At 48.4% G+C, this 5,790-nt stretch overlaps 1 non-coding gene across 1 annotated transcript; it reads right to left on the reverse strand.

Annotated features, from left to right (window-relative positions):
• Positions 1–2,829: 2,829 nt before the first annotated feature.
• Positions 2,830–2,902, reverse strand: Trnar-ccu (transfer RNA arginine (anticodon CCU)). Its single transcript has one exon. It is a non-coding gene; the product is annotated as a tRNA-Arg (tRNA).
• Between the last annotated feature and the right edge of the window lie 2,888 nt (positions 2,903–5,790).

Below are 5,790 nucleotides of genomic sequence, written 5' to 3' on the forward strand. Positions count from 1 at the left end.
GCTGTAAAAGTTAGTGCGAAGTAAATTGTACCTCTAACATCGTTTATTTAACGTGTCTGATGCACGCTCTTGACGATGCATCTGGTAAACCAGTTGGTAACGTTAGCGTTTCAAAGAAGGGAAAAGGGCAAAATCTAATGAAGCCTACCCATCACCTTAAAAATATTCGTATTAGAAAAAGATTCCTCCCCGATGTCTGCGCAGCTAAACCACATGATTCACCAGCTGACCCAAGGGTCGACGTTTCTCAGCAAAGAAAGTCTGTGATTTCTTGGGGCAAATTGGTTGCAGGTTATGTCGCCGAGGACATCCAAAAGCTTCGAGAAAGTCAGTGATGCCGTTAAGGAATCTGGTGACGTCAGACTTTGCGAGGTTAGTGTCCTGCGCGGGGTCCTGGCAGTAAAAGTACACGACCGCCAGGTGGTAAAAGATCTGGCTGAGGGAAGTGCTCCACTGGCCCCAGATGATGCTCTTCTTATGCCACTCGGAAGCGCCGATCGCGCGAACGCAAGACACGAGCGCGCGCAGCGGCCACTTGAGGCTTCGCTGGAGGGCGTTCTCCCGGTTCTCGTAGGGGTGTTTGCAGCGGAGGTTGCTCATGGCTTTCTTCCCCGCGTCCGTCAAGTTTGCCTGAAAGAGCGCGGACCACATGTTGTCCGCCACGAGCAAGCCGATCAGTGCCATGGGCTGCAGAAGCATGGGCGGCTTCAGTTTGGCTGCCGTGTACAGACCGAGCGGAATGGTAACGTAGCCTGGCACCAGTGTCGGAAAAAACAGCATGATGCTTTCGGCTGCGCTGCCAGGGATTCCCGACGGCGTCTGGTACCGTGAGGAAGTGAGTCGGTACTCGCGCACGCGGAGGAGATTCTTGAAGTGGTTGTCGCCCAGCCTCGGTATCTCGATGTCAAGCGGGTAGACGTGGTACGGGAGGAGCGGCTTAATTCTTTCCAGCTCCCGTTTGGCGCGGGAGACGTCCTCGGGAAGGAGAAACTCTATGAGCTCCTTTTGTATCGCCTTCACCAGGGAGTCGAATGTACTGAAGACAACTTGGTTGTGCTCCGTTTTCGGGGAGAATGTGAGCAGAGCGCTTAGTACCCAGAGGGGAAGCAGTTGCGACGCGGTCATTTCGCAGTATTCGTGCGAAGGTCGCGCTGGCGTGTTCGAAGACTTGTCGCGTATAAGCTCAAACACCGCCCGAGCCAAAACGAAGGCAAGCGCAACGGGTTGAGAATTCTCGTCTGTGAGGACTGAGAAACGATGTCGGAGGACGTCGATAGACGAGTGATTCACAGCGTCGCCCAGCTTTCTTCCACTGAACTCTTCCACGACGGCAACCCACAGCCTTGACAACACGCCAGGGATAAGTTGATCTAAAATGGTGCGCCTGGACTCAACGTATTCACTTGCGTTGCTCACTACGCTGCAGAGGTTCGCTGACAAGTTAACGAAGTCGGAGAAGGTGACGTTCGCTCCCATTACAGATGTCAGTTCCTGGAGGACGTCGCTGTAGATAGCTTTAGTTTGCTTGGAAAACGAGGAAAATACACACGAATCCAGTGTATCGGCGACCAGGAAGAGGGTCGAAGGCTGGCCGAGACCGTCTAGTGGCCGAGCGTCGACGGAAATGATGGCATGCTGTCGCACAGCGCTGTCCGGCCAGTCGAGGTGTATTGAAGGGTCAGTACGAAGGTCGTACACAAGATTTAGCTTCACTATGAGTACGAACATACGGAGAGGTGTAACTGTGGCCGAGTTCACGTAGAAGATCTCGAAAACGGCTCGAACAGCACTGTTGACCGCATCTCGGGAGTCCCATTGAACTATGAGACAAGCCTTGTGGTAGTTTAGCAAGGCGTGTCCCGCGTGACTTTGCGACAGGCCTTGTATCATTCCGTTCGCCAGCGGATGCTGGAAGGAGACGTCTTCCGTCGCGGAGTGGTGGTAATTGTAGCAGGCGTAGTCGTAGAAGTCTGAGCACGGATTGAGGCTCATGTTAGCCGTCGTCCAGATCATCTGCAGCAGGGGTTCGATGTTTTCCTTCTGATCAGGTTCTTTGTGGGTGGGGCGCCTGCAGTAGGAGCCGGAATAGCAAAGTGCGAGGTACGCTCCGAGGCCGGTGGCTGCCGCGGCGAACGCTGCGCTGAAGAAAAGCGCGGTCCCACAATTGCCGCTGCTGCGCCTGGTCGGTGAGGCGAGCGACCGGACGGTCGACTTCTCCGATGATCGCCGCCGGCTACTACGAACGCTCGACGAACGACGGCTCCGCGTTGATGAGCAGCGACGTCCGAGCGAAGAATAGCGCTCGATTCTTGAACTTAGAAGAGTTCTCTCCATGTGGACAGTGAAGTGAAGATGGCGATGCGACAAAGCACGTCCTTCCTTCGTCGGTCTTCTTCTTCTTCTTCTTCTTCTTGTGAAGAGACATGCGCACCATTTGTTAATTTTGGAAACAAACATCGTGATAGCGACGGATGCTTCACTTTGTGAAGAAAAGGCGGGAGTGGGAACTGCATCATTATCTCTGGATTGGTCTTTTGTTTCAATTCGTTTACCTGACTTTACGCCTATTTATCAAGCGGAATTACTTGTAATTGTCCTAGCTTTACGAGAATTATCCCTACTTATATCGGAAGCAGTCGTTCTTACAGGATGTCTGTGTGTACTTCATTAAGTGCAGCTAATTTTTCAAATACCTTAGAAGTATTTCTTACTCTTATCCCAATATTAATGAGAACTAACAGACAATAATACCAAGGAAAGTATAGGGGACGTTATTTGTAATAAATGTAATGTAACTGTGAAGAAAGAAAAGTGGACGAAAAGTTAGCTTGCCGCGGGCAGGGACCGAACCTGCGACCTTCGAATAAGGCGTCCGATGCTCTACCAACTGAGCTACCGCGGCGGCCATCCCCCCGTCCACTTTATGGGTTATACATGTGTATTTAAACGTGGGAGCGTCAGTCAGTGCCGCCAGTAGCCATGACGGCGAGCGTGGAACACTCTTTTTCTGCCTGTTGGCGTCACGTAGCACGTGAACTTATTACGAGCTAGCAGCTGACCAATAATCCCTCGCATACCACCTGAAAGCATCACGTCTGCCAGAACGAGACCCTCGCTATGAATGAAGGAAAGAGGTGGAAATTATAAGGGCTCGGACGCGTTATTCGAAGGTCGCAAGTTCGGTCCCTGCCCGCGGCAAGCTATCTTTTCGTCCACTTTTCTTTCTTCTCAGTTACATTACATTTACTTCTAATAACGTCCCCTATACTTTCCTTGGTATTATTGTCTGTTAGTTCTCATTAATATTGTGTATAACAAAGAAACACGAGCCCTTAAAATTTCCACTTCTTTCCTTCATTCATAGCGAAGGTCTCGTTCTGGCAGACATGATGCTTTCAGGTAGTATGCGAGGGATTATTGGTCAGCTGCCAGCTCGTAACAAGTTCACATGCTACGTGACGCCAACAGGCAGAAAAAGAGTGTTCCACACTCGCCGTCATGGCTACTGGCGGCACTGACTGACGCTCCCACGTTTAAATAGACATGTATACCCCATAAAGTGGACGGGGGGATGGCCGCCGCGGTAGCTCAGTTGGTAGAGCATCGGACGCGTTATTCGAAGGTCGCAGGTTCGGTCCCTGCGCGCGGCGAGCTATCTTTTCATCCACTTTTCATTCTTCACAGTTTATATTACATTTACTACTAATAACGTCCCCTATACTTTCCTTGGTATTATTGTCCGTTAGTTTTCAATAATATTGTGTATGACAAAGAAAAAGGAGCCCTTAAAATTTCCCCTTCTTTCCTTCACTCTTATCCCAAGACATTTATGTCTTATTCGCTTGGTGTGGGTACCAAGTCACAAAGGTTTAACCCTAAATGAATATGCGGATGCACTAGCAGTAGCATCACACGATAGTCCCATAATTTATATATTGGTGACGTTGGCGTTTGTCTCTGCGGCGCGACTTTAAAAGTTTGCCACGCCGGATAACTTCGCTAAATCTTTTTGTCAGCATCTGAGTTTCCTCATCTTAATTATGCTTGGAAAAATCGAGGGTTTCCTCTTGAAGGGCAGTTAACATCACTACGATGCCGAGTCCTCCCACTGAACTTTTACCTACACAGGTCTGGTTTGGTGCGGTTACCTTTATACATCTATGGCAATGAGATCAGATCTCTGCACCATTTCCTTTTAACATGCAGATTGTTTACAAATCACCAAAAACGATTTTTAGATGAACCGCTCAGAAGGATGGGCTTAAAGTCATTACTTCAGGTGGTTCTTTCCTTTGATGCTGCCGTGACTGGGTTTTAGCCCCAGGAACGTTTGCGATGCCGTACGTGATATCCTAAGCAAGGCAAAACGAATTGAATGTAAAGGTTATCTAAACCTCAGCTTATGTTTCATCCACATTGGTTTGGTATTATTATTTTTTCCTTGATTATACCAATGAGTTATTTTGGAAACTATCCATTTCTAAACATATTTAGAATATAAAAGAATTTCACTTTCTAAAACAAGATAGCGCCCATTTCATTGCCGGTCCCCCGCGGTGGGTTGCGTCAGGTTACTAATGAACCACCATCCAACCGAAATCGCGGCACCGCCGCAAGCTGGAATGGGTGTCCAGATGTCTATTGAGGCGTCCGCCAAAATTATCGGACGATGAAGATGAAGAGTGATGCAGCAGCGACAAAATATTGAAAGAATTAAATCTTAAAGTTTCTCACTTTCTATAGACCAGATTATTTCTACTGTTGCACCCAGCACCCGCGTTTAGAACAAGTATACATAATCTTGACCCGAGCTATCATCAGCCGGCGCTGCCAGCGCTAGGGGCTGCGGGCTTCCTCAGCACTGATCGCGAGCCAGCACTCGCGGCCAGCACTGCCAGCATGCGATAAGGACAGGCCGGGCAATATCGTGGTCGTCCGTTCCATGTGGTCAGCAGCCCCCATCAAAGATGGCTGCCCCCTGCAAGCGATGGAAATTCTCGTATACACAATAGCGGACCAGACTTCTCGTAAGATATAACGAAACGCAGTGTGAAAGACGCGCATTGAATTATCTTCACGTGTTGTGTCAAATGCAACCCCCCTTTTGATGCTTTCTGTACGCCACGTGGCGTTGCGCAACAACCGGTATCGGGACACTTTTCCCGAGCTACGATGCAATGTGAGGATGTCATTATACGACGTCATCTCGTGACGCCACAAATTTCGGCGATCTGTCACGTCAGGGTGATGCCCCACGATGATTTCAAAACAAGGCGTTCCCTCTGCACACGTCGCTCGCTCGAAGGTCAATGCGGTGTTTTGTACAACTTTTTGCGTTGGCCGTATTTCGTTCAAGGTTACCGAGCAACGAGCCACTTAAGGCTTTCGCCTTAAGAAAGGGACAGAAAATAAAAAATGTAACTTGCTTTTTTTTTAATTCTTTGAATAGGTTTAGATCGAGGTCAGGGTTGCCGTTGGTTCCATTTGATAAGAAGCCAGAACTCAAGTCAAAAAGTAGCCAAAGTAGCCATGTCATTTAATATTATCGCCACTTTTGTAGCCATAACAGAAGTCGTTTCATGAGTAGAGTCGCCAGTATTGATCAATAAAAAATACCATTCTGACTAAGCAAGGCCCTAGAAAAAAGAGCACAATTTTTGCCCTATTGCTTGGTCATCAAGCCACAGATAAGTTGCAAATAAATGAACAAATTATAATAAATACATTGCGAGTGCATAGTGTTCACATAGAAAAAATAGAGTTCTTGCCGGATACAGAGTAATAATAGAA

The sequence above is a fragment of the Rhipicephalus sanguineus genome, chromosome 3 (genome assembly GCF_013339695.2).
Source record: "Rhipicephalus sanguineus isolate Rsan-2018 chromosome 3, BIME_Rsan_1.4, whole genome shotgun sequence".
In the NCBI taxonomy this organism is placed as follows: domain Eukaryota; kingdom Metazoa; phylum Arthropoda; class Arachnida; order Ixodida; family Ixodidae; genus Rhipicephalus; species Rhipicephalus sanguineus.